The sequence below is a fragment of the Dicentrarchus labrax genome, unplaced genomic scaffold (assembly GCF_905237075.1).
Source record: "Dicentrarchus labrax unplaced genomic scaffold, dlabrax2021, whole genome shotgun sequence".
Taxonomy (NCBI): Eukaryota; Metazoa; Chordata; class Actinopteri; family Moronidae; genus Dicentrarchus; species Dicentrarchus labrax.
Genome location: NW_026136715.1, coordinates 14,037,856 through 14,049,160, shown reverse-complemented (window position 1 = coordinate 14,049,160; position 11,305 = coordinate 14,037,856). Strand labels below are relative to the sequence as shown.

Sequence of the window (11,305 nt, the reverse complement as noted above, 5' to 3'; positions counted from 1 at the left end):
TTTGTGAAAAGTCCTTGAACCCAATGAAACTCTTCCCATGATGCTCCACAGCACAAAACAAATTACATTTGGTTTAAATCCAATCCCATAAACACTGCATTTTCTTAATTTGTGTTTTATGGTTTAGAGATTCCTTTATCCCTTTGTGAAAGACCTTGTCACTGTAGTCCTTCTTGCTCATTGCTCTCTCACTACATACTTCTTCCTGTTCCCTTTTCACCTCTTCTCACTCTGTCCATCCTTCACTGTGGAGCTGTAATGACTTTAGCAGAAACTGTTTTGAAGTAGCAGATAGTAGCTACTGTGTGGCAGTAGATGTGTCCTGTGTTCTGGGTTTTTGTTTATGGCTGTAACTAAGCCCTGTAGGCCAGCACCAGCCCTGCTGTCTGTCAGATATCTACTGTAGGCCACCACACACAGAGGAACTGAGGAGCTTAAAAGACCATAGCGGTTTGCTCAAGCAGCCCAGTAAATCCTGTGTGCTTTCAACTTACATTATTGACACGCATTTCCCAATTCATGCAAGTGGTGCTGTACATTTTGAATGCATTTTTCCTACCTTCCAGTGGCCCATTGTTTTCTGTTAATTGGCCACTGAGACTTGAAACTTACACAACAGAGCTAATTTATCATAATGAAACACATTTAAACATTTTTTTTGCCAAAAGTTATAACATTTTAATGTTTCAATACTGTTAAAATCATTAAATTCAGTTTGGAAATACAATTTAAATTTATACAATATAAACAATTATCAAACATGAATGCTGTAGAAACTCAGAGATTTGACAGGTAGTTCTACTGAATTGTCTACAAAAATGATTTAGCTGATCTCTGACTTCATCGCTCTCTTGCAAGTACAGAGTAAAGTTAAAAAACTTGGTGTGCACCACAGGGGAGTCCAAACAGGACAAGGTCCCCACTCTTTTCAAGAAATCATTTTCCAGGACCTTTCCAGGACATTTTCCAGGAGTTTTTTTTGACAATACAACTGGATCAACTGGAGCTTAGACATACAAAACCACTCGTATGGTACTTTAAATCAAGCAAGCAGACCCTGATTCCATTTCATGCTGCTAAAATGAAGAAAGTAATATTATAACAGAAAGAAAAAAAGGTTTGTTATACTGACAAGACACACCTAAAGTATAATTTTTGCATGAATCTGCAAGAAGACTATCACCTATTACTATTTCAGCAGAAAAGACTTATGGAATATAAGAAGTTTATTCTTCGGTTTTATTTGCAAACACTTAAGAGTTATCTGAAGTACATCTTTCTAAACTAGCAGCAGCAACAAGTGCATCTAACCAAAGAGTTCGGAGGAATTCTTAATATTACACATGCTAGTGTTTATATCAGTAATTCACTATGTCCAGGGCCTTTCCAGGAAACTCTGTGCTTTGGTTAGATCTAAACAATGACAAAAATGGTCTTGAAGCTTGGGCATGGTAGATCTGGTGTGTGTCCCTCTTAATTGTGTATAAATGTGGTGGTGTGTATGTGAATTATTTGTCCCTACTCACAATCTATCCCAGTCCCTTGGTGGCTCCAGAGCAAGCTGGTGAGCTCATTTCCATTACATATTGTGTGTTATGCTGGTATTTGCCATAATCCCCCTTCCAGACTCAATCTGACACCGATCTCTTTTTGTCTAAGCATACCAAAGGACAGCTCAGAACAAAGGAACAAGCCTAAAAGCTCATAAAACCTTTAGATCAAACACACTGTTGATTTTTGATACAGTATGTTTGTATGAGTGACGAAAACCATTCTGGATCCTCGTGTCAAACTCTTGTCCAATGCCATTCCTTCCCAGCAGCCCCGGTTCTAGACAACAGATGGCCCTAAGAACATTTTTTATTATTACTTTTCTCATATAATAATAACAACAATAGGAGGCATGCAAAAGAACCAATAAAATCAATAGCAAAATAACGAGCATTGGGTGAGTGGCATAAGGTATAATCCTTGCATGACATTACTGTATACAAAACACTCATTTAACATTGCTTCATTCAATAGAATGATGCCATTAGACTTTGTATCAGAAGTCTCAGCAACATCCACAAACAAAATAATCACACATAGGCTCACAAACAATACAATGTAAAAGCAGAAAACATAATAATTAAACACGTGTGGACATTGTTAATAGAAGAAACAGACACACAGAGGAAGAGAGAGAGAGAGACAGACAGAAACACTATATTGGCTGTAAAACCACACCAAAAGGGAAGCAGGGGCACAATCTAAAGAGTATGCAATATACTCTTTCATCACCTGAGGAGAACGTACCAGATTCCCTTAACAATTTTGGGGTTTTGTGACTTGTTGAGCTATGGGAAACTTTCTCAACTGTGTGAAACACTGACGATGACAAATTTGTAATTGTTTGTCCAATCTTGTAAATTTGGCAAATACTTGAATTTTGGGTTCCACTCTGTCTCTTCGTTTTCTTAATTTTTCTTTTGGCCATGAAAGAGGACTACTTGTAATGTAATCTTTTTGGCTTTGACGCTGTCTGGAGCGAGTTTCTCTCTCCAATGTTTGATTCTTTGGTGAAGATATTGTTTATTACTGTCACTGTACATCTTATGCGTGGATTACATGAATTAATTACCCTTATCAGCTTTTTGTTCGTGGGGCTTTGGTTGCACTTGCAGTGGCGCGTTGAGTGTGGCTGTGTCGGCTCTCTTCTGCTGTCTCTGTGTTGAACTCTGTGTTGAATTTACAAGGTTCCTGGTAAATACCAGACAGCTTTAGGAACAAATACTGTTTAGATCTCCAAGTCAATCTCAATGTAATGCCTGCACATACTCTCATTTTCCATAACTCTTACTGGAGGCGCAGGAGTTACCAGCTGGCATTGCAGGTCAGTGTGTAACATTTAGGAGGATGTATTGGCAGAAATCAAATATAATATGTATACATATATTGCCATTAGTGTATAACCACCTGGAAATAAGAATCTTTATGTTTTTGTTACCTTTTAAAGTAAAAACCGATAGCTGCAATCAAGTAACAGATACATATATTTAAGCTCTTACCAGGTAGTCTTCCTCTTTTACTTTTCTCCAAGCAATTTCCTTTGTTGTCTGGTTTCTGTATAAATATGAAGTAGTATCATCGAGCTCTGGGTGCACACAGACAGCTGCTGTGCCAAGTCGGGGTGGCACCTCTGTGGCTTACAGCGGACAGGTTGAGAAGAGAATCCCAAAAGCTCCTCTCCTTTTGCTGGTAAACATCTCCAGATCAGAGCAGAATCCAATGTGACTATTGTGTTTATTCCTCCGGAAGCTCCGGCTCTGTCCCCGGCTCTCTTCTGCAGAGCTCCCCGGTCTCAAGCAGCTGTCTGTGGGCCAGCAGCAGTCTGCCTCTACGCTTCTCCCCACACAACACTGCAAAACCCTGAAATGTGCGTGTTTGCACCATTCACATCGCCCAATTCGCTTTGTTACTCTTGTATATCTTACTTTCTCACCAATGCATCCCAACAAAGCACAGTAATCACCCTCAGGGCTCTCACACGGCTTTTACCTGGTTGTAAAAGTATTCAGATTAGTCAGAGGTGGAAACACCCTGGGATCTCCATGGTGTCATGAGGTTGTCATAAAATAACTTTATACCTGTTGGGTATAAACAGAGTTTCCCTATTCTGGCTGCCTTCTGCCTTGTAAGGGAGGCTATTCTTTATGTAACCTGTGATCACAGGTGCACAGTAACATACTGGGGTACAATCCCATCATGATGGCCAATTATTATAGCAGTTATAGTGTCTCTGGTTGCCATGTCAGATTGCCCAGGGACTAGGAAACTTTGGAGGCAGTGTGTTTCCACCACAGGGACAAGGACATTATTTTACCCTCCAGATCCCTGCTCAGGGGCAGTACTTTTCATAAGTACAGGAAATTTGGAGTTGGGGCTTGCTGTGCTGAACATTTCTGATGGGTTAAGACAAGTACATGCAGCATTTTATTTCAGCCATCATTTTTTTTTAATTCTACAGCTGAAACCCAGTTTTTTGTTTATTACACTTTTATATATGAATATGGAGTTACAGAGGAAAGCATAAGACAGATGGACAGACGACAATGTCCAGGCCTTGTTGTTGTATAGTTGCTCACAAAAAGAACATGCACACAGCCGTCGCTTTTTCATACATCACCGGACTAATTTACTAATCTTCCTGGCTCGTTAAACCGCAATGGCAACAACAAATGTCTGAAGGCACCTTTTAGTTCTTTGAAAAGTAGTTCATGGGACTAAAAGTTCCCAGTACATTGGGTGGGAACATGGCTAAAGACAGCCTGTAAAGACAAGCTCAGCAGCCTAATTTATGTCACACTTAAATGCTTCACACTGGAAACTGACCATCTCAGTGTCATCATCCTGGAGACAGAAACATTAAACATATTTTATTCCAACATAAGGAAATATGACCGCTTGTTATACAGGTTGTGTTTGGACCTCATGTGTATGCCTAGCTGTTTGTATGTGTGTGTGTGTGTGTGTGTGTGTGTGTGTGTGTGTGTGTGTGTGTGTGTGTGTGTGTGTGTGTGTGTGTGTGTGTGTGCTTGTGTGTGTGTGTGTGTATGCAAGAGTGTACATGGTGACCCCATTTAACCCTTTAAAAGACTCTCTGTGGGGTTTCCAAGGAGTAAAGCCAAGCCAGCTGCTGCTTTGTTCCTCTCCCAGGTGTCTCTTTTAACTCACCCCTCACAACTTACACTGCTTTCTTCTCCCCTCCTCACCCTTTACAATCCACCTAAACCCCCTGCCTCCGTCCTCTCTACTTTGCAACTCACCCTGACTCCTCTTGTTTCTGTCCTCCCTGCAAACACATTATTCACCTTTTTAAAACATTGATGATATCATGTGATGAACCAACCAATGTTTAGCGCCCAACTTTTTGTTGCTTCCAACAAGTCTCAGTAATCTCCTATTTTGGGTTACCTGACCAAACAATAGGTGTGGCGATATTATAACTGCATGAAGATAAAAATATGATTGGATCAATGGTTCTAACACAACGGCTGTTAACCTTTACTGGGTGTGCCTAAGGCTGGCACAATACTGTCATAACAATCTCACAAGATTTTTCATTACATTTTCAAATTAAAGTTTCAAACGAAGCTGTCAAACGTAGTATTGTTACCAAACACTGAAAAAATGTCATTCTTATTAAATTTGACAGTGTAATTATGTCTTTAGGAAACTTTACAACTCATGGTCAAGGAAAGGATTCACTGTTTTTATTGGATTTCTCAGTATACTAACATTTATTTAAGGCCCATCATGCAATGTTCATGTTTAAGTTATTATTAAATATTAACTAAATCTCATTTAATGACAACAGTCATAAACATTCAGGCAGTTTATTTCTTTTTCACGTCAGTGTTTCTGACACTTTTATGCCAGCCTTATGAACACCTTTTTAAATCAACTGTTGCCATATACCTTGGTGACCACAAAGCATTTATGACTCTCATTTAAATTCCAATTTGACACCTGCACAGTCATCTGGCAGCAAAAACTGATATGTAAGAGACAACGCCTATGTGTAATCAGCTATACTGAAATACACAATAAGCACTGTTGGAATGTGAGAAGCAACGAGAGAAAGCTTGAGAACAAAGCAAAGCCCTTCAGGAGCAATAAAAAAGTAACATTATTGGCTTCATCAATCTGTTTAACTGACAGCTTTTTATCATTCAGACATTTGACTTTAAATGTGCCTTGTGGCTTTATTCAGACATAACTGATATTTAAATACAAAGCCACGTGTTAGCATCTGGTGCATAAGAGGAAGTGGTGTCAGTGGTGGAAAACAGTGGTGAGTTGAAAAGTTGAATGAGTTGTTTCTCTTTTTTGACAGGCTGCATCAGTGCTGGATTTTAACATTTATCTTGCCATTGTAAGGCTTCAATTAACGACCACTTCTCTCAAGCGAATATCTTAATACATTTTCATCTTTATTAGATGGAGACTTCTGCAATTCAATTCAATTTTCAATTCAATTTTATTTGTATAGCGCCAATTCATAATGCACTCTTCCTTTAGCTCTGCTTTTGGTCTCCACCACCTCCTGAGGGAAATATCTTTTTCTCCAGCAGCTCAATGCTCCACTCTATTCACCAGCTAGTCACAAACTGTCCTGCTTTGATGGTTGTCACACATTTAGTCTGGTACCGAGTGTTTGTTGGCAACAGCACAAAGAAACAGGTACTTGTGCTTGCAGTCATAAGTTACGTTAATGACCACAAGTATGGAGTGCAAAAGAATGGGGAAAATTCTTTGACAAATTGAGAGGAAATAATTATTAGTGTAATGTGTAGACATCAGAGGACATGTTCTGACGTGCTGAGGTAGGATGTGAGTCACAGAAGTCGCACATTTTGGAGAAAAGTGGTGGTTTTTCAGACAGTGGCTCACATCCATGGAATTAATGTAAAACGGGGAAAATTATTTCTTTGGGAAAAAATAACAGATTGGGGGAGTTTATGGGAAGAACACATGGAAATTGGATTTTGTCAAAAATGATGTGTAAGGTTCAACGGTTGCTGCTGGAAAAATTACCACAAACTTGATTTTGATATGTGGGTGAAGACGTAAGCCAAGTGATTTCCTGCTCATATACCTAGTTCCATTTCTTTGTATTTATTCCACATGGGAGATGTCCTGTATGCAGCTCCATGGCATCCTGGGTTTGCTCCCAGATTTATGTGACTTTATGAAAACCATCACTGGCTCCTGTCTGTGATTGCTTTTATCAGCCTGTATTGGTAATATACTGTATGCACTTTAGAAGAGTGCCCAACTGTGACTATGTGTTTTGAGGCAGGGATCTAAGCCTACATGTCTATGAGTTGTGAGCTGTGAAGCAACAGACACTGAGGCCAGGGCTCCATTACAGGACACAATGCCCTCTGTGTGTAAGAAACAGCCAGCCGCTAAAAAACATTGCTACAGAGTACATTGGTAGACATGAATCTATAGTCACAGAATGAAGCTGACAAATGATTTGGATTTTCCTTGTCAGACTCTAAAATAGTCATATATGAAATGTCCAACATTTTTCTTACTTTATCTATTTTTCCAAAGGAAAAAGAACATTAAAAAGACAAATTGGTTCCTTAATACATCGTAAATCCTGAGGAAAAAACAGAACAAATAGTAACAAATGCTGGAGTTTAGAAGACAAGAAGCTGTATAAATTTAAATGTTGACTATATGGGAGAGTGTATAATTCATATTAAATATTCTTGAATGTTCAATGTAAAATTAGTGATTGTTATGGTCATATGACAAGAACAAGCCCATATCCAGTCCGGCGGTGGGATACACAACAGCATATTATCTCAAGACTTGCTCTCATCCCTTAACTTTGGCGTAGACCCAGAAGCAAAATGAACACAAGATGTTGGTAGATTCAACATTTTGCCAAAATCTCTGGGAACGGGTTTCAGTAGCAGTGGGGCATGTCACAGAAACAATGGTGAGAGAGGCTAAAGGTTAATACACTTACTTACCGAGCACATAGAACCACAGTAACAGACACAAGCACATATAAACACACACAGGGACTTTGGGTTTAATGAAGTGCTCAGCTTCCACTGAGAGGAGATTAGGGTTGGAGGGCAAATTGTGGGAACAACTGGAAAACTATTCAGTTTCTTGATATTATGTGAACAAATACTGTACAGTATGTTTTTTTCTCTAAGTTCAGGTCTGCTTTGCTGTTGCTCTGAATCCATCTGTAGATACTGTGCATGGTGCATAGTGCATATGAGTGTGAGCCTGGCTGTTTGCTAGCCTGTGTACACCGCGTGGTGGGACAATAGCGGGATTCTGCCTAGCGAGGCCGTGGGAGGAAGGGGACAGAAGAGTCAATGAGTGAAGAGGCTTCTGGGATGCGTCAGCGCAAGGCCATGATGAGGGTGTAGGAGGACGAGCCCTCTAACTCAACAATGCGCAGAGGAACAGCCATTCAGTCGCCTCGCAGGAAGACACGCATACAACCATAGGCACACACAGTCAACAAAGGTGCAGGTGAAATTAAGCTATTCATCCACCTTCCCTGTGACATATGGATAACTGGGCCAGAGAGCCTCAATCAATGACTGATTCTTTGGCGTAGGTTTTCACTGGTCATTAAGGAAAAGAAAGAATGAATGCTATGGGAAATGTTAGAGGAGAGATGTGTCATCATTTATTGAGTCCGACCAATGCTTATGTAAAAAAGAGCGTGCTTTGTGTATGATCTTATAATGCCCATTAAATATTGAGGAAAATAGGGATAAAGAGTCATGTCAGATGTATTAGGGTAATGAAGGAGTTTTATCATACAATGTGTGCTTGTACATTTATTCTGCAGGAACATTTTGCTGAAATCATAACCTTTACAAATGTGCCACGTATCAGATTATGTAGTGTATATTGTGAAGAAATTAAAAGGTAGCTTATGTGACCATGCTGGAAACCAATGAATATTTCGTTTTTTGAATAATTTCTACAATTCATATTGAGGGCAAAGGTAAAGAAAGTGACCATTAGAAGTGTTTTAAGACCATGATATGGCAATGTGTGATAGAAGCCTGTACCATAGAAACATCAGCTTCACTTGATTTCCACTGGGCTAAAGAACGGTTGACACACATTAAAAGATTTGGTTCACTCACATTACTCTCACCTCTAGCTGAATCTTGCCATGGAGATAGTTTTGTTTTTATTTTGCCAGGTTTGAAATACAGGTTTTCAACAGAAACATATTTTCCAGAAACAATTAGGAATCTAAGTATATATTGAAAGAAAGATAAATCACAGAACCAATAGGTGAAAAGTTAATCGTGGTATCAAGGCAGAAAAGGTAAATATGCTTTGTTCTGCGCAGTTTACCCCAGAAATAAAAAACTACTCAGTAATTTAAGAAAATATAAGAGAAAATACATTTGGTACATTTTTGTCTGAGAAGTAAATGTCTTCAGTCTTATTTTGTTAAAAAAAATAAAAATAGAGAGAGAAAATTGTGTCATGAACCCATTATTTTGAATCATGAATTGTGAGTTGAGTGTATCGTTACATCCCTAGAAACAGTGCAATTATAGCTCTGGATAAGTCACACAGGTTTCAAATAGGAACTACTTTTTCAGTGGTCTAGGAATTTCAAATGTATATTTTAAATGCTTCAAGCAACCTAAGCACCTGAACCCTAAATGTTTTGTAGATTGGGTGAACTGAACTACAGTTGCCTATGACTTGATGTCCTATTACCTGGATTACTGAGAATCATCACATTGACACACTTATTTTCTGAGAACAATGTCATCATTCTTGGATCTTGATTGAGATGAATGGGAATGTGGACTGTGTGTGTATGTGTGTGTGTGTGTGTGCGTGTCTTTCTGTTTTCGTAGGCCTGTGTGTCGCCGCACAGCATCTTTGTGCCAGGAAGAAACCTGTCCAACCGCTTCCCTCAGATATGATTGAGATACATTTCGAGCGTGGCTAAGGATTAGACTGTTGTTAAGTCCTTGAGGGAAAACAGTGTGGGTATTTGGATTTGGATGAGGATATTATGCTGGTGCCCTAAGGCTGCATATCAGAAATGAATTAACTCACAAATTGTTTAAAACAATGCAAATAATGAAGATGGTGTAGTATTGTGTAGAATTCATCTCAATAGTTATGCACTGTGTAAGAACAAGGCTTCAAGTCTTTGCAGGCATTTACTGGAATTTATAGAGCTGTAAATTGGAGACCACACATTAGGGCTGGATTGTGACTCATCCCAGTTATTATAACACACACACACATGCACTGTAATAAGGATTAATAGCACATTTTACAAAACCAAACCCTGACAAAACCACAAACAGCTATGTTTTCATGTCCATGGGAAGGGTGTGTTAAATTAATTATTTCACTAAATAAACACAAACACACAACAAATTTGGCATCATTATTGAACAGCTGTATCTCATTGATATACATAAATGAAACTGCCCAAAAACGTAAATTTTAATATAAAGTTTTACCCCCCCCTTTCAGCCCCCTACCTTAAACCTACACTCAGACACTTTATCTAAGGTTAACAAACCGGATCAACAATATCATTTTTAAATCCCCTGCAGGTAGGTCTAGGCCTGAAACAAGGTCAAACACATGCACACAGACCCTCCAAAGAAGACCCAGCGTCAAAAATGTCTGAAATATGAGGATATTGGTGCACTCTTGACCTCCTCCCACCCTCCCAGCCAAAAGTGCTTACCCTTCCTCAGCATTTCTCACCCTTAACCAACCCCAGAGTGGGGTGCAGGATCAGAGTTCACTGACTGGGGTTTCCCCTTTCAGACTCAGCCTCGATAACAAGGGCCAAGGCAGTTTTGACAGTGACACAAGCTTGTACACACATACACACGCACACACACACATCAGAAAGTCTCACACACAGAGCTTCAAAAAGAGCCACGCCAGCTTTAGGGAAATGCCTACTTGGGTTTGAACTCATCAATGGGGGTCAAAATTCTTGAGCAGAGAGAGGGAGACCCCTCTCAAGTTTTCGCCAGTGTTATTTCTTTCAGGGCCAATTTGCACCCAATAAAGTTTTCTCATTAACACCAAAACAACATCAGTGTTTCAACTCAAAGTAAAAGGAATTTCCACTTTCCCAGGAGGAGGAGAAAGGGATGACACTGACACACAATCCTTCCTTTCTCTCATTTTTCTCTTTCTTTTTTCCCCCTCTCTCTGTCTGTTGGAGAAAAAGGGTGGGATGTCTGTCTGCTCAGTGCCAGGGGCTCTGACAACGATACGGTTCAGGTCAGAAAGAAGCTGTGAAAGGGAGAAACGCATAGAACCAGAAAGAGGGTGAGAAGGAAAGACAGAGAGACGGGAAAATAAAGATGCATAAACAAGAGAGAAATGTCAGAGAGGAACTGTTGTGATACTGGAGCCTGGAGGCCCTGCTGAATGCAGGGTGTGGCTGATCTCTACGCAGGGTGAGGGGATATTATAGTTGCGTGTTTTGACTCTATTTCCCATTTTCTCTTCATTTGCCATTGACAAGTAGCAGGGATGAATTCCTGGTTGCAACAGACCATCAAAGTTCTATTCTTGTAACTCCATGAATTTCATTGAACTATACACATTTTCAGTGTTTGCACTGCAAAAGACTGTGCATACAAAATCATCTGTCAGAAAATGGCAATGTGCCACAATTCTGAAATGGTCAGTGAGTTGTTTAACTGAGCGTGTCTTCACAATCATCATCTGCACCAAGGACGTTGGTGGTTTAACCACACAC

General features: G+C 39.7%; 1 long non-coding RNA gene across 1 annotated transcript; it reads right to left on the bottom strand.

Annotated features, from left to right (window-relative positions):
• Nucleotides 1–1,251: 1,251 nt before the first annotated feature.
• LOC127377943 (uncharacterized) lies at nucleotides 1,252–3,488 on the bottom strand. The gene is made up of 3 exons (XR_007887789.1): nucleotides 3,051–3,488; nucleotides 2,624–2,742; nucleotides 1,252–1,847 (listed from the first exon to the last, which is right to left on the bottom strand). It is a non-coding gene; the product is annotated as an uncharacterized LOC127377943 (long non-coding RNA).
• Nucleotides 3,489–11,305: the final 7,817 nt, after the last annotated feature.